At 44.4% G+C, this 18102-nt stretch overlaps 1 protein-coding gene across 2 annotated transcripts in view; it reads right to left on the bottom strand.

Annotated features, from left to right (window-relative positions):
- Nucleotides 1-8056: 8056 nt before the first annotated feature.
- The window catches only part of ZHX2 (zinc fingers and homeoboxes 2), a 193849-nt gene continuing 183803 nt past the window's right edge, over nucleotides 8057-18102 (bottom strand). For both annotated transcript variants that reach the window (XM_023224599.2, XM_023224589.2), the window contains one exon: nucleotides 8057-9329. The gene's annotated coding sequence lies outside the window, so the exon portion shown is untranslated. The remainder of the gene's footprint in view (nucleotides 9330-18102) is intronic.

Genomic DNA, 18102 nt, shown 5'->3' with positions numbered 1-18102 from the left:
CAAATGCCATTGTGGATGCAGCTTGTCTGAGGAGAGATGCAGAGTGATATGTTCTGGGTTTGGAGACATATTCCTCCACAGCCTGCTTTCCAGTTTTCTATGCTGTTGTACACTGCTTTTTAATTAAACACTGTTTATGGACACAAATGCTTCTTCAAGGTTCCCCAGGGGGGCTTGCTGACAATCTTTGCTCAAAGCTTTAGTGCTATTGCCCAGAAGCTTACTTAACTCCCTGCTGTCCTAAAAACTCCCCCAAAGGCTTTGGTTGAAGATAAAGGGAGGAAACTGAAGCCTGGATACTTTGCAGAGGTGTGTTGGCCCAGGCTCCTACACCGGAGAGTCTCAGAGTCATAACGAACTTTTCATGGTCATCTGGTTTAAACTCTCTCATTTTTCAAATGAGGAAACTGAGGCTTGATGAGGGGAAGTGATTGACTTGTTCAGTCATGGAACCCATGAGTGGTAAAACAGAGGCCAGAAATTCAGAGCCCATGAATCCTGGGGTGGCCTTGCCATGGATAGTTCATGGGATGATGGAAAGTCTCCTGTCCTCTGCTGTTTAACTGTGTTTCTGGCTACTCCAGGGCTCAGAAGAACTTCTACCAGACAGAGGATAGTATGGGCAAAAGTGGAGATGAGTATGGGCTATGGAAATGGGTAATGGGGTGTATCCTATTGATAGCAGGATATGTTTTCAGTTGGTTTTCCAGTTTCATTTCACATTTACTGCATTGACTCGCTCGTGTAGCTCTGTTGCAGCTGTGACCCATGTGATCCAGTCCTAGAAGCAGTTATAGAGGCACAGTCCAAATAAGCCAAAACATGATTAAAAGAGAATTTTTTTCCCTTCATCTTTCTGAAAGGACATTCAACAAGTTTCCATGTTTAATCCACGGTATCTCTTCATAGTCTGGATTCTTGCTGGGTTTTCTCATATCCCACACTCTGAAGTTCTTTATTAACCAAAACTTTGAAGAATTATTTCTTTTGCCAGCAGCCCCAGTGGCTTCTACTTCCTGAACATCCTCTCTTTTCTCTGTCCATTTTTTTATTGGATAGATTGATTAACCTTTTTCTCGGTGTCCTACTTCTCATCCCACCTCTCTGGTGCTGTCCTTCTTTACTTACTCTGACTCTGCACTCCAAAAATCTAGGCAGTACTGTGTTGGTGAGATGGGGGAGAAAGGGGTATTGGGTTGTCAATGAGAGGTTCTCTTGAGCAGGTGAGGTGAAGGGAGGAAGTTTATGAACATTAATCTATTTTATCCTCTCATGGGTATTTTCCCACAAGTTATTTTTTTCAAATACCTTACTATCATTCCCTAGTCTAATTAAACTTCTCGTATTGCTGGTACAGATGTATGTATACAACACGTGATTGAATCTGTGCTTACTTTAAATGTTAGCATATGAAGATAAAGACCTGGTCCTTGTTTCATATGGTGGACAGACACATAGACAATCGTAACTGCCACACCAACAGTGTTTAGTTGGAATAGGGAAAGAACAGGGCCTTGGAAGACCTCTCCAATGGGGAGGGGTATGTGTATTGCTACTAAAAGACAGAGGGAAGTGATGCTGGATAGATGAAAACTGATGTTCGGCACACCTTCTGACCGGGAGGAGCCTCACACAGAGAGATTAAACAGCTAAACCTATATGTGATTAGAACTAAACAAATCTTATTGGTGGTAGTTGCTCCAGGAGTTCAGAGGAATAGAGTTCCCTGAGAGCCAGTTGGAATATGTATGTCTTTCTTAAATCAGTTTCTCTGTCACCCCATATTTGCCTTTATTTGGTCTGGTGGAACTTCAACTGGGACTGGAAGAATTAGGTAAAATTTAGGCAAGAAAAGGAGAAGGCATGAGCATTCTAAGAAGCAAAACTGCATCAACCCAAGGGATGTTTGTTGATAAATGAGCAGACCGATAAGGAGAGGTTGAGTAAGGAGGAGCTGGAGAATAAATTTGGAGAGAGGAATCCGATCCCAAGGTTTGTGACACAAACTCAGCTATGGGAAGCAAAGTCCAAGTTAAAGAACCTCAAATATATATTTTTTCATTTTACATCTTTTTTTGTTTTGTTTTGTTTTTTTTAAAAATGATATTTTACTTGTTTTGAGAAATCTCAAGCTGGGTGCGGTGGCTCACGCCTGTAATCCCAGCGCTTTGGGAGGTCGAGGAGGGCGGATCTCTTGAGGTCAGGAGTTTGAGACCAGCCTGGCCAACATGGTTAAACCCTGTCTCTACTGAAAAAACAAAAAAATTAGCCAGGCATGGTGGCATGTGCCTGTAGTCCCAGCTACACAGGAGTCTGAGACCGGAGAATAGCTTGAACTTGGGAGGTGGAGGTTGCAGTGAGCCAAGATCACGCCACTGGGTGACAGAGCGAGACTCCATCTCAAAAAAAAAAAAAAAAAAAGAGAGAAATCTCAAACCACTTTCTGATTTCCCATCACAAAAACTCATAGCATAATTCTTTGGCTAGTTTTCAGTTTCTTTCCAGGTAGATAAACACTTCTGGTTTTTTCTTACCAGATTTGAATTAGGGTGACTCGATTATTTTTCAAAACTAGTTGTTCAAAATTGATGGTTTCTTCTTTTGTTACACATTATAGACTGCTTGTTGGATTCCTATTACTTGAAATTCTGAAATTGTGTATACCCTTATTGATACTTCTTGTGCCTTCCTCTGATTTATCTACTTGTCAAACTCATCCCTCAAACATAGATCAAATTTCCTTGTGTAGGGAACATATTATGACTAACTTATCTTACCATGGCAGTTAGTAGAGGGATAAATGAATGCATGTATAAGTGAAAGGCTTTATATCTATCTAACCCAGGGATGGCACATAGATTTGTGTTAATTATGAATGCATTTGATTGCACGTGTTAAACAAATTCATTGAGCGGTGGGTTAAACAAATAGGGGTTTACTTTTCTCACATATCAAGAAGCTTGGAAACAGGCAGCTGCAGCACTTGTTCATGGACTCTGAATTCAAGAAGGACTCAGTCTCAAGATCACCAAATGCATACAAAACAAGAAAAAGTAAAGCAGGAGAGTAGCACCAACTATTTAGTGGCTTTCCGGTGATGTCTCATTAACTGCACCTAGCTCCAAGGGAAGCTGGGAAATTGAGTTTCTCACCTGGGGATGAGTATGTTACTGCCTGCTATAGTTTGGTTTGTTTGACCCCTCCAAATCTCATGTTTAAATGTGATCCCTAATGTTGGAGGTGGGGCCTAATGGGAGATGTTTTTGTCATGGAGGTGGATTCACCGTTAATGGCTTGGTGCTGTCCTAGTGGTGAGTTCTTGCTCTATTAGTTCCTTTGAGAGCTGGTTAAAGAGCCTGACATCCCTCCCCACTTTATTTCCTCTCTTCATGTGATCTCTGCACAGTCAGCTCCCCTTCACTTTTTACCATGTGTGGAAGCAACCTGAGATCCCCACCAGAAGCCAAGCAAATGCTAGCACCATGTTTCTTGTACAGTCTACAGAACCATGAGCCAAATAAACCTCTTTTCTTTATAAATTACCCAGCCTCAACTATTCCTTTATAGCAGCACAAGTAGATGAAGACACTGCCTGAGGAATATCTTGGTTCTGTTAGCAAAGAAGGATGGGGGATGGATATTAGTTGGGCAACCAATGGCATCCATCACATATTTCATCTCATGTTCCAAGGTTAATAGATTTGAGGTGGAGCATTGTATTAAGTATCATGAAGACCTGACCAAGTCCAGCAGGTGAAGGTACTTTGATTGATCATTAATATCTGCTATGGTTGTGGAGTGGGGTATGACAGAAAGTTTAGTGTGTATTTGCCATCTTTTGTCCATCCCTTGCCCCTTCAAGCCAGTCTTTCTGTATCTTCCCTTGTTAGTTTTTCCAAACCCTGTTCACACATTTATAAAAGTCCTTTTTAATAAACCACTCCCAGTTTACTCATTGTAAGTGTTCAATTTCTTTCCTGCAAGGATCCAGATTAGGGCTGTCTGTAGCACTTTGGGGGCTTGTTATGGATGAAGGTTTCAGAACTATGGGTGAACATTTTGGTCTCCCCCTTTGATTTTAAGTTCCTCAAAGTCAAGATCAGGATGCCTCTTACACTCTACAGGATACTCAACCTGCAGCATGTCTTGGGATGTGCTCATGAAGTATTTTTTATTCATTTTTATTGATCAACCTCCTTCCCCTGCCCAGGGCAATGATAATTTTTCTGCTGTGCTTTATATGTATGTCCAGCTGTGAGATGTTGGAGACAGGAGCTTTCAGGCATTAGTAGGAAGGAGATGATATCTTTCCAGGTTCTCTCTGGGTTGTATTATGACAGGCCAGTGAGAGCTATCATTTCCAAGCACTGTTGGTTGGAAGTGGCTGTGCACCAGGGGGCCCAGAAGGACAAGTGTGTCATCAGCTGGGGGACCATGCACTCTCTGCCCTGTTCTTCCTCTGCCTCCCTGTTCCCGGGCCCTAGGGTCTACCCTCTGCAGACAGGCCAGTGATGTGTTATTAGACTTGCCACCCATCCCTTTACTTTTGGCCACTGGAACCACCAGTGATATCATGTGATATCACGTGAATCCCTGGAGCCTGCCATTCCTAAGGTCAACTCCTTGTCTTTCCAGTTTCATAAAAACAAACATATTTTCATTTTCAGCTTAAGCTTCAAATATTTCGAGTTGGGTTTCTGTCACCAGAAACTCAAAGAGTTCTAGTGTGCTGGAAGAGGTTGGGGAGGAGCCATTTAGTGTCTTCAGAGCTGAGTTTCTTCAAGTTTACTGAACATATGAATCATCTGGGGATCCTGTCAAATTACAGAATCTGATTTAACAGGTCTGGAGGAGCGGCCAGAGATACTGCATTTCTAACAAGCTCCCAGTGATACCTATGCTGCTGATCCAGGAGCACAACTGAATGGCAAGGACTAAGAACCGCACCATCCAATACTGAAGCCACAAGTCAACACGGCTATTTACAATTGCCGTCTTTCCTTCCATTTTTATCTCATAATTTCATTAACCCACCAGAACTCTTTGAGTTTCTGGTGACAGAAACCCAACTCAAAATATTTGAAGCTTAAGCTAAAAAGGAAAATATGTTGGTTTTTGTGAAACTGGAAAGACAAGGAGTTGGCCTTAGGAATGGCAGGCTCCAGGGATTCACATGATATCAACATTGTCATCACCACTGCCGTCATCACCACCACCATGATCATCCCTTGCTCCATCCTTTATTGCTCCTTTGTCTCTTTTCTTGATATTTTGGGCCTCATTCTCTCTACTTAAGGACTGGTTTCCTCTTCCTGGCAGGGGCTTTGGCCACTGGTGTTCCAAGCTAACATGATCACACTTACCATCTAAATGGGAAAGGAAGCTCTTCCTCCCAGTGTCTGACTTGGTCCTGTTTGGGTCTTATGCATGGTACTGTACCTGTCCCTGAACAAGGTACTGGAGTGTCGTGGGTCACTGCTGTAGAAGGGAGAGTGGATTACCATGATGGGAAGCCCCCAGAATGAGATGAGCAGAGGGAGATAGGAGTACATCCTCAAGGAAGAGAAGGAGTGCAAGAGGTACAGGGCAGACAGAAGCAGTGGATGATCACTCCATCGCACCACTCTCTTCCATCTCACCAAGAATCCTGCCCATCTATTCCCCCTAAGAACCTCCTTCCTAGTTTCTGCCACTCTTTAATCATTTCCAGTGGAGGAAGATAGCTTGACATATTTTGCTGGGTGTTTAAAAGAACACATCCATCTTCCCTGTGTATTTTCATCCCCACCAATTATCAAGGCTTTCTCTTTGGGTCTTTCAAGCATTTGGTAGCATCTCATACCATCATGCATGAAAAATTTATTTAAGTTGCCTTGCAGTGGCAAGCTTAAGTGCAAGGGTGGTAAATGGCAGGAGGGGAAGGCAGCCACCTGTCAAGGGAGTGTTGGAAATGTTCATTAATGGGAGGGAGGACAAGACAGTATGTGGGTGACGAGGTCTGGGGAAGGCCCAGGTGCTCGGGGCACAGGCAGGGAAGGCAGTGCAGGCAGCAACTGGGAGATGAGTTAGCCACAGCCACTTTTAACTTTTTTTAAAGAAAAGAAGATGTAGGCCAGGCTGGGCGCGGTGGCTCACGGCTGTAATCCCAGCACTTTGGGAGGTTGAGATGGGTGGATCATGAGGTCAGGAGATCGAGGCCATCTTGGCTAACACGGTGAAACCCCATCTCTACTAAAAATACAAAAAAAAAAAAAAAAAAAAAAAAAATTAGCCGGGCGTGGTAGTGGGAGCCTGTAGTCCCAACTACTTGGGAGGCTGAGGCAGGAGAATGGCGTGAACCTGGGAGGTGGAGCTTGCAGTGAGCCGAGATTGTGCCACTGCACTCCAGCCTGGGTGACAAAGCTAGACTCCGTCTCAAAAAAAAAAAAAAAAAAAAAAAGATAGCAGATAGCTATTATTTTTACTTTTGTTTTATTTATTTATTTTTTTGAGATGGAGTCTTGCTCTATTGCCTAGGCTGAAGTGCTGTGGAGTGATCTTGGCTCACTGCAACCTACACCTCCTGAGTTCAAGTGATTCTCGTGCCTCAGCCTGAGTAGCTGGGATTACAGGCACACACCACCACACCCAACTAATTTTTGTATTTTTAGTAGAGATGGGGTTCACGATGTTGGCCAGGTTGGTCTCGAAATCCTGACCTCAAGTGATCTGCCTTCCTCGGTCTCCCAAAGTGCTGTGATTACAGGTGTGAGCCACTGTACCTGGCCTATTTTTATTTTTGAATAGCTGTCTACATGCAACTTTGCTGAGTGCTAAAGAGAACTACCGGGATTTTGGAGATGATGTAAAGTTATGGAGAATCTATGGCCCCTGCTCTCAGCTTGGGGGAATTGACAAGCTGACCAAATGAATCCTTAGAGCTGTGTGGTGAGGGCTATGTGCAGAGATAAGGATGGTGTCACTGGAGCCCACAGGATGGGAGACTGAGGGCATCCCCCAGAGAAGGCCAGGCCCTTTTGATTCTTGAATTTTTCAGTGTTTCCTGTATTTTGGGAAGTGGGTCTTTCCCCTTATCTGTAGAATAAACACATGCTAAGTTTAGATAAACTGGCCAAAAGTCTGTAAGTTCCCATAAAAATGAAGCATCTAGACCAGAAGTTTCCAAGGTGAGGAACTGGTTAGCAATGCACATTCTCAGTTCCCACCCCAGACATGCCCATCAGACACTCTACCCAACCTTCTAGGTGATGCTGGTGCCCACTCATGTCTGAGAACCACTGGTCTAGATGAGTGTCAAGTGCGAAGAGTGAGGGACTCTTTAAACCTCACCAGAGCAGAGATACTTAAAAGCCACCTTCTCAGAGAAATGGCAGTGCCCCAGCTACCACTCGCCAGCAGCCCAGGGACGAGGAGTGACTGAGCTCAGGTCATCCAAGGGCGAGCCTGCACACAGAGGGGCTTTTCACGCCCACTCTGAAGCTCTTCTCTTGACTATTTTATGAATCTATTTGAGAGACCCTGGAGAAGGGAAGGCCTGTAACTTCCTTCTCTGTGTCAAAGAGATCTGCTGAAGATGCCTACAACACTTACATCTGGTTATTTTCGGGGGGGGAGGGGAGGGGCCAAAGTTTTGCTCTTGTTGCCCAGGCTGGAGTGCAGTGGTGCCATCTTGGCTCACTGCAACCTCCGCCTCCTGGGTTCAAGTGATTTTCCAGCCTCCTGAGTAGCTGGGACTACAGGTGCACACCACCACACCCAGCTAATCTTTGTATTTTTAGTAGAAATGGGGTTTCATACGTTGGCAAGGCTGGTCTCGAACTCCTGACCTCAGGTGATCCACCTGCCTTGGCCTCCCAAAGTGCTGGGATTACAGTGTGAGCCACTGTGCCAAGCCTATATCCCACTTTTAAAGTCCAGTTTGTGATGTCAGATCCCTCCAAGATGGAAAATGAGAAATGTGACCCTATGAATTTGAAACCGGAGGTACCCAAGTCAGAACCCTTACACCAAGCCCTCAAGAGCCAGACAACAATAAAGAAAGCGAAGTAGAGGAAAAGGTTATAAAAATGTTTAGTCTTTGCTTTATTGAGTTACAACAAATGAGCGACAAGTTAGAAAAATTGGTTTTATTCAAACTTCCTAGCATTTGACTTGTGCGGTGTACTCAAATGGGGGGCAGTGTGGGACGGGGGAGGGACTGCAACCAGAATTCATATTGCAACATGTACACCAGATATGTCTCTTGGTTTTCCTTCTTTTAAAAGTTAGGACTAACTGAAAAAAAGTGCACTCAGGTATCTAAAATTTTCCCAAAACAAACACACACACAAACAAAAAAAATCAATTCACGGTGAGGCTTTGAGCTGAAATCTTGTCAAATACCACACCGAGAAAAGGCAGTGAAGAAGAGAAATGAAAACCAAAGCCATTCACCTTTGTACCCTCCAGATAGGAAGATCTTATTGTTGTTGTTTTAATGTCACAATAGTACTGATCATGCTAACAGAGGCAACAGCCTCTTCTGCTGGTATTTAGCAAGGTGCTTAAAGAAATCAGCCACCTGCTACTCAGTTCTCCCAGGGCTGGCTGGACACAGCCTGGCCCAAGAGGCCAAGAATTTGAGAAGCCAGATCCCCTCTTGGCAGTTCATAAAGCCTTCTGTGGGACTAAGGCAGGGACCCCCCAAAAAGGCAGCCAGGGGAAGAACTGGAAAGGAATTTGATTTGGAGGATCTGTCATCTGTCACCTCTCTCCAGGTTGAGACAGAGGCCTGGATTTCAGCCCTTCCTGCCGAGAAATCTCCCAAATTTCAACCTACCTTTAAAAATAAAGTTTCCCTACTTAAAATCCAGTAGATATCATGGCACTAATACTAACACCCCTTTCCCCAAATTAATAAAACAAAAATAAAAAAAGAAAAGGAGAAAAGAGAAAAGCAAGGTGGTTAGCCCTCCCTCCTGAAAAAATCCTTACAATGGTAGTGCTGGAAAAGGAAGTTGCCCTTGATTAAAAAGGTAACAAAATTCCCATATTGTACAAATCAGTTCCAGTATAGCAAGAGGTGAGGGCTAGGGCAGAGGAGCAAACTATGTACAAGGACCCATTGAAAACGCAGTAGTAGGACTTTGGCACTATGAACAATTCCCACCGGTCCTCTGGGAGGTGCGTCTGAGAGTCGCTGGGCGTCTGCACCCTCCAGGCACACACGAGCTAAGCAGTTCCACTTGGAGTCACTGGCGAGGGTGGCCCACGGCTGGGGAGGGACCATTTCTTCTTTCTTCAAAGACAGAGCATCCCCTTGATCAGCACAGCAGTTCTAACTGACTTCCCTAGAAGACACAAAACCACAGAGTCGAGATGTCAGGCAAATGACCATTGTTCCCCGGGGGGAAGACATCATGGTTTGCTTCTTCCTGGCTCTCCTGGGTTGGGGCAGGGGGGGCTTCCAAAGCCATCCTGGGGCCTGGAAGAGAGACACATGCCCTTCACGTACGGGGCCTGTTGTAAGGAAACGAGTGTGTTTTCTGAGCACAGATCACCATTATAGGAAAAGCCTCCAGAATCAGGCCTTTGAAAACAGAATGACTTTCTGGGCAAGCGAAGGTGGTGGCCTGTGATTCTTTTCATCCTAACAAGACCCTTTTATTATTCCTAGACAGTCAACCAGTCCCAGTGGCTCCTAAATGGCCCTGGAGTCAGACAAATCTGGATTTGGGTCCTAACTTCTCCCCTTAGTGGCTGCAGGGCTGTACCTATATGACTTGATATCTCTAGGGCTTAGTTTTTGCTTCTGTATAACAGGGATGACACCAGCACCGACCTTAGAAAGTTGCTGCAATGGTGCCATGAGTTGATGTACACAACAGTATTTGGACTAGCACCTGGCACATGGTAAGTATTACAGATACTTCTACTGATTTTATTAGATGGAGCCTTTTCCAAATGTGGGAGGATATAGAAGATGGATAACATGAGGCATTGTAAATGTGTTTTTATTTAATGTTTATATGAACTCTAAAAGGTGTAAATATTACTATTATTCCTATTTTACAGTTGAGGAAACTGAACACATAGGGGCCTAATAGGTTTCCCAAGATCACACAGCTAGTAAGTGGCCGAGCCAAGATTCAAACCCAGGTAATCTCTAGCGTCTGTGCACTTAATAAACAGAATTATTAAGAATCAGTAGGAAGAAATGTTTAATTCGTATACCCTTGGAAGTAATGAAAATAGTCTAAGGACCTTGTGATAGGTGGAATGGTGTCCCCCCAAAAAGTATATATTGAAGTCCTAAGTCTCAGTACTTCAGAATGTTACCCTGTTAGAAATGCCTTTAGAGAGGTAATAGTTAAATCAAGTGAGGATGAGGCCATTATGGTGGACTCTCATCCAACATGACTAGTGTCCTTACAGAAGGGGGAAATTTGGACACAGAGACAGATGCGCATAGGGGAGATGTGACGATTCACACACAAGAAGGAGGTCACGCGATGATTGAGGCAGATATTGGGCTGACACATCCACAAGCTAAGGAATGTAAAGGACGGCCGGCAGACACCAGAAGCTGGGAGATGGGCACAGAGCAGATTCCCGCATAGCTCCCAGAAGGAAGCAGCCATCACAGACTCCCTGATTTTTTTCTTCTAGCCTGCAGAACTGTGAAACAACAAACTTCTATTGTTTTGAGCCATTCAGTTTGCAATACTTTGTGGCAGGTTGAGGAAATGAGGATAGGTCTCCATAATTACTTTTGTCTCCTCCCAAGATCTAGAGATCCTGGGAAAGGGATCCAAGGCTGAGGTCTATAGAGGACACAGCCGGTATCCCACGATGGGCTGGAAGTTTTTCAGATCTGTAGATTTCTGGAGCCACTGGCCATTTTTTTTCCTCCCTCCTGGGAAGGCTGTTTGGCCGCTTCTCTGGCTGAGAAGGCCCTGAGAAGTGGTTTTTTTTTTTTTTTTTTGTACAGGGGCCAACAGCAAGCAGAGTGGACTTCTCAGCCAGAGGCATCAGCTGATCATCGATAATGCCATTGACGCCTAACGTCTGGATGTTAAACGTACCCACATTCCCTAGATGCTCCTGGGAGTAAGACTGAATATTGGAGTTAAGAAACCAATTTATAAAAGAAAAGTCTGCAGACAAAACCAGATTCCAGGGGTGTCCTTAGGATCTTGACTACCTAAAAGTGATCCAACCAAAGTCACCAAGTCGTAAACACTGCAGGGATCCTTATAGGTGACTCTGTCAAGATCACTCATTTCACCAGGGGAAAAAAAAAAAAAAAAAGGAAGCTTGGGAGGAAAAGTGTTTTCTCCCAGGCCATGGCCTGCTCAGTGGCATGGTCAAGAACCAGAATGATCATGACTTTCCCTCCAGCAGTGAGAGTAGCTAGTTTCTGGCACCAGGCCCCATGCTAAGTGGTAATATGGCTCATCTCATATACTCCTTACAGTGACTGGCAGGTGATTGGTAGACCCACTTCACAGTGAAGAAATGGAGGCTTACAGAGACTAAATGCTGTGCTTAACATTAGGTAACCAGTGAGTGGTGGAGCCGGATTCCACCTTGGCCAGTCTAACTTCAGAGCCTCCTGATTCTTAATTGCTCCTCCCTGTACCTATTCTGCGTCCAGGTCATGCACAGCCTCTCCATGCACAGAGCTAGGTGGCAACTGAAGACAGCATGATGGCTTCAAAGGTAGGAGGCTGGGACACCCAGTGAGGACCACGAGCCTTATTGCTGATCCCAGACAGAGCCACATGTATTCCCTGGGTGGGCACAGTAGCCCACAGCCAGCCTCTGCTGGTGCTTTCCAAGAAACAGGGTTTTCCCCGGCAAATGGGGACTTCCGCAACCTTTGGGAGGGAGGCTGCCACTGGTTGGATGTCCACCTGAACGTTTACAGATCCTAGGAGACAAGGCCCAAGGTGGGGAGACAGCTACTGATACTCCTTCTTCCAACCCGGCTAAAGTATGTTGGATCAGCACAGGACTGAGGGATGGGGTGGAAAGAGCTGTGGAGTTGGAGAAAGCTGGGATCCAGGATCTGCTGCTTCCTGGCTATATGCTGCTGAGGTTGGTTCCTTAACGTCCCAGAGTCTCACTTCCACTGCACAGAACCCATGGGCTGCTGGCAGGGTTACAGACAGGGTCCTGTAATCAGGTCAAAGCAACCAGGTCCTGGTACTTGACAGGGGCTCGATAGATGGCTTCACTTTTCCTGAGGATGGCCAGGCATTCAGCTGGGGCCTCAGGTGTAAGTGAGCTCACCTGTGTGCATGTGGATCTAACCGTCTTCTCTCTCTCATATTACAAATGACACTGAACACTTCTCTTCAAGTGACTGGCAAAAACTCCAGCTTGTTAGATAAACCTCATCATTAAGGTGGTTCTCCATCCGGCAGTGTGTTTCTATGATTCCTTGTGTAACTTTTTATGCACAAACATGTACAACCCTCCAATCATATATATTCCTTAACAAATGATGAGCAAAGCTCTTAAAATAAACACACACACACGGACTGCAAGGCCAAAAGGATGGCCTGAGAAAAGGGAGACAAAGTCAAATTGACTTCGTGTGGCTTTCGCAGAGGTCTCAGATGTACATGGATGGCTATGGGCCCTGGGAACCTGCTCAGAACCACTTGGACTTTCTCCGTTGACCTTTTCCGGGGTATTGAGCAGTGGACAGGATTTGGGCTATGGGAGCTGGAATCACCCTCAAAAGGAGAATGGGAAGATGCTGGCAACAGAAGACAGGGGCCTGTCCCCTCTTCAGGGGTGTCTTCCTTGGACGTCCTTCCCCAAGGCCCTCGGTAGAGGTGCGGTAGAGTGGGTGGAGGCTGTCCTCCTAGAGTGGTGACAAAGTCCACATTTCAAGATTGCTGTTCTATAGAGCATTGCAGTGCTTTGGGCTGTGAGGCTCTTGCTAACTCCTCTGGGCTTCTCTCAGAGTCCTATTACTGGTCAGAGACAGTCACCCTGCAAAAGACCAATGCCTCATTCTAGAGTACATCTCAGAGCCCTAGAGGACGCTGCAAGGCCATTGGGCAGGCATTTCCTTATGGCCCCCTAGGACATTTCTACCACGTGATGGCCAGTCTGTCGGTGAACATCTCCCAGAATGGGAACCTACCGCCTCCTACCCTCCCTTTCTGTCTTGGGGAAAACTTGGAATGTTAAGAAGTACTAATTCTTTAGCAAAATCTGCTTCTCTGTTACTTTCCTCATTGAAGAAACAAAACCAGAATTATTTTCCCATGTGACAGCTTTCTGTTTCTGTTTCTCTTTAATTTTCCCAGGAGAACTTTCCCTAGGGCCCTAAGGACTTGGGAGTGAATAACACTGCACTCCATGAGAAAGGAAAACAAACACTGAGAGAGTGATTTATTATTTCTCCATAATATTTTCTTTGAGAGGTGTAGCAAGGTTTATTGCTCATTTGCCGAGTGCCTGTTATCTGCTAAACATTTTGTTCCATTGTCATCTGGCTTCATTTTTGTTATGGACAAACTTGCCAGTTTAATTGTAGTTTCTCCATAGGTAACGTCTTTTCTTTCTGGTTGCATTTTTTTCCCTCTTTGCCCTAGCTTTGTTGAAGAATAACTGGTTTGTAGAAAACCACACACAATGGATGTAATTTGGTGAGTTTAGGCATATGCATACACTCATGTTACTGTCACTACAATCCAGTAACAAACATAAAGCACCTCCCAAAGTTTACTTGTGTCTATTTTTTGGGGGGGATGGGGAGGTAAGGACACAACATGAGATCTGCCCTCTGAACACATATTGAAGTAAATATCTTACTGTTAACTACAGGCGCTATGTTGTACAGCATATCTCCAGAAGTTACTCATCTGTATAACTGCAACTTTACACCTATTGTATGAAAATTCCCCACATCCTCCTGCCCCATCCCTGGTCAACATTACTCCATTGTCTACTTCTATACCACTCTGTAATCTTTCCTCCCCTCCCCTCCCCTCCCCTCCCCTCCCCCGTCTTCCCTTCCCTTCTACTTTTATACTGCTCCGTAATCTTCCCTTCCCTTCCCGTTCCCTTTCCTTCCCTTCCCCTCCCCTCCCCTTCCCCTCCGTTCCCCTCTCCCCTCCCCTCCCTTCTCTCCTCCCCTTCTCCCTTCCCCTTCTCCCTTCCCATCCCCTTCCACTTCTATACTGCTCTGTCATCTTCCCTCCCCTTCCCTTCCCTTCCCCTCCCTTTCTCCCACGCTCCCCTCCTGTCTCCTCCCCTCTCCTCTCCTTGCCTTTCTTTTTGAGACAGAGTCTTGCTCTGTCACCCAGGGTGGAGTGCAGTGGCATGATCTTGGCTCACTGCAACCTCAACCTCCCAGGCTCAAGCGATTCTCATGCCTCAGCCTCCCGAATGGCTGGAACTACAGGCATGTGCCACCACACCTGGCCCTAATTTTTGTATTTTTAGTACAGATGGGATTTTACCATGTTGGCCAGGCTGATCTCGAACTCCTGGCCTCAAGCGATCCACCTGGCTTGGCCTCCCAAAGTGCTGGGATTACAGGCATGAGCCACTGCATCTGGTCTGCTCCATAATATTTCTTTTTTTTTTTTTCCCGAGACAGAGTCTCGCTCTTGCCGCCCAGGCTGGAGTGCACTGGTGAGATCTTGGCTCACTGCAAACTCCGCCTCCCAGGTTCAAGTCATTCTCCTGCCTCAGCCTCTCAAGTAGCTGGGATTACAGGCACTCACCACCATGCCTGGCTAACTTTTGTATTTTTAGAAGAGATGAGGTTTCACCATGTTGGCCAGGCTGGTCTTGAGCTCGTGACCTCAGGTGATCCACCCGCCTTGGCCTCCCAAAGTGCTGCGATTACAGGCATGAGCCACCGTGCCCGGCCTGCTTCATAATATTTGAGTTCAAACTTTCATTTCTTTTATTGAGGGTAGGGGGCACAGTCTGATTTTTAACTAGAATTGAAAAAGGGAAAATGTGTTGGCATGGAGGAAGATTAAGCAACTTCCCAGTGGATGACAGAAACTCTGTGCCATCCCAAATTGTCCGTACACTAGACTTGGGTCAGTTTTGGCCACATCCCGCCAAAGCTCTCCTTCCCTGCAGTGGTTTGAAGGGCCTCTAGGGTTGGGGAACTTGCTGAGACCCACAGGCCAGGTATATATTCCCCAAGCTGCTTGCAGGGAGGCTCAGAGGCAGTAGGAATGCCTTTCCTGCTCCTGACCTATCAGTGCACATTGGCCACGGGAATTTAATAGAATCAGAGCAAATGGAATTGTATTTTAAACTCACTGGGCAGATTCCCCAAAGTGCTTACATGTGTCAGTGGGTTTGAATTCCAGCTCCACCACTTTTTACCTCAAAGACTTGCATGAGCTACCTTTCTGCACTGCCTTCTCATCAGCCCTAAATAAAGAAACTAACGTGAAGCCCTGCCCAAGGAGAGTCTGAGCTCAGACTCGCCTAACCCTGCCCCCACCTGATGGTTTGTCTCTACCTGCCCTGGTAGCTGAAGACAAAAGACATAATCTTTTGGAAACTCTATGGCCCTGCCTATCACCTAAGAAACTCAAGTACTCATCCTGGTCAATGTAGGGAAGGATTATATCCCCTTCTACTACTGCAGCTGGCACTCTCCTGAAAGCACCAGCCCCTGGCTGGAGGCCAACCAACTCAAGCCATTACAGCAAGTCATAACAGAACAACCCTGCTTCAAAGGAGCAAACAACAGCTAATGCCACTGCCTGCAACACCCTGGCTAACCAGAGGTCCTGAGTCTGTCCATGTGGCAATTTCATTGCTAGTGTAACCAGCATTCAAGAAAACCAGTGCACTAAACAAAGCTACAAACAAGGACTCCCACAGAGTCCACTTCATTCCCATGCCACCTCCACTGGAGCAGGTTCTGGTATCCAAGGCTGGGAGACCTGAAGATGGATCACATCACAGGACTCTTTACAGACATTCCCCAGCATGAGCCTGGAGCTCAGTAGCCCCACTGGGTGGCAAGACCCAGATGGGCAATAACAACTACTACAGTCTGGTGCTCAGGAAGCCAGAAAGAAAGGGGGAGAGCACCACATCAAGGGATCACCCCATGGGACAAAAGAACCTGAACAGCAGCCCTTGAGTTCCAGATGTTTCCATCGAAACAGTCTATCCAAATGAGAAGGAATCAGAAAAGTAATTCTGGCAATATGATAAAACAAGTTCTAAAACACTCCCATAAGATCACACTAGCTCTCTAGCAATGGACTCAAACCAAGATGAAATCTGAATTGCCAGAAAAAGAATTCAGAAGGGTCATTATTAAGCCACTCAAGAAGGCACCAGGAAAAGGTGAAAACCAATTTAAAGACATTAAAACAACAATACAGGATATGGATGAAAAGTCTCTAGAGAAATAGATATCATAAAGAAAAGACAATCACAACTTCTGGAAATGAAAGACACATTTAGAGAAATGCAAAATACACTAGAAAGTTTTAACAACAGTATCAAACAAGTAGAAAAAATAGCTTCAGAGCTTGAAGATAAGGCTTTTGAATTAACCCAACCTGACAAAGACAAAAACTATTTTTAAAAAATGAACAAAGCCTCCAATAAATTTGGGATTATGTGAAATGACCAAACATAAGAATATTGGTGTTTCTGAGGAAGAAGAGAAATCTTAAAGTCTAGAAAATTTATTTGAGGGAATAATCAAGGAAAACTTCCCTGGTCTTGCTAGAGATATAGATATCCAAATACAAAAAGCTCAAAGAACAAGCAGGAAATTGATTGCAAAAAGATCATCACCTAGGCACATGGTCATCAGGTTATCTAAAGTCAAGATGAAGGAAAGAATCTTAAGAGTTATGAGGCAAAAGCATCAGGTAACCTATAAAGGAAAACCTATCAGATTAACAGCAGATTTATCAGCAGAAATCCTGCAAGCCAGAAGTGATTGGGATCCTATCTTTAGCCTCCTTAAACAAAATAATTATCAGTCAAGAATTTTGTATCCAGTGAAACTAAGTTTCATAAATGAAGGAGATATAAAGTCTTTTCCAGACAAATAAATGCTGAGAGAATTCGCCACTACCAAACCAGCACTATAAGAAATGCTAAAAGGAGTCCTAAATCTTAAAACCTCAAAATACACTAAAAGAGAATCTTCTTAAAGCATAAATCTCATAGGACCTATGAAACAGTAACACAGTGAAAAAAAAAAACCAAGGTATTCAGGCAACAATTAGAACGTGAATAGAACAGTACCTCATATCTCAATACTAACATTGAATGTAAACGGCCTAAAGGCTCCGTTTAAAATATACTGAATGGCAGAACGTATAAAAAATCTACCAACCAAGTATCTGCTGTCTTCAAGAGACTCACCTAACACATAAGGACTCATATAAATTTAAGGTAAGGAGCGGAAAAAGATATTCCATTCAAATGGAAACCAAAAGTGAGCAGGACTAGCTATTCTTGTAGCAGACAAAACAGACTTTAAAGCAACAACAGTTAAAAAAGACAAAGAGGGACATTATATGATAAAAGAATTAGTTCAATACGAAAATATTACAATCCTAAATGTATATGCACCTAGTACTAGAGCTCCCAAATTTATAAAACAGTTACTACTAGATCTAAGAAATGAGATAGACAGCAACACAATAATAGTAGGGACTTCAACACTACACTGACAGCACTAAACAGGTCATCAAGACAGAAAGTCAACAAAGAAACAACAGACACAAACTATACTCTAGAACAAATGGACTTAACAGTATTTTCCGAACGTTGTATATTTCCAGGATTATTTATCTCCTCTAGGTTTTCTAGTTTGTGCTCATAAAGGTGCTCATAGTAGCCTTGAATGAACTTTTATATTTCTATGGTATTGGTTGTAATATCTCCCATTTTGTTTCTAATTGAGCTTTATTTGGATCTTTTCTCTTTTTTTTGGGTTAATCTCACAAGTGGTTTATTGATTCTGTTTCTCTTTTCAAAGAAACAGTTTGTTTCATTTATCTTTTGTGTGTTTTTTTAAATTTCATTTGGTTCTGCTCTGATCTTTGTTATTTCTTTTCTTCTGCTGGGTTTGGGTTTGGTTTGCTCTTGTTT

The sequence above is a fragment of the Piliocolobus tephrosceles genome, chromosome 7, assembly GCF_002776525.5.
Source record: "Piliocolobus tephrosceles isolate RC106 chromosome 7, ASM277652v3, whole genome shotgun sequence".
NCBI classification, from domain to species: domain Eukaryota; kingdom Metazoa; phylum Chordata; class Mammalia; order Primates; family Cercopithecidae; genus Piliocolobus; species Piliocolobus tephrosceles.
Note: the sequence above shows the minus strand (reverse complement) of the source record. Positions and strands in the feature narration are given on the sequence as shown.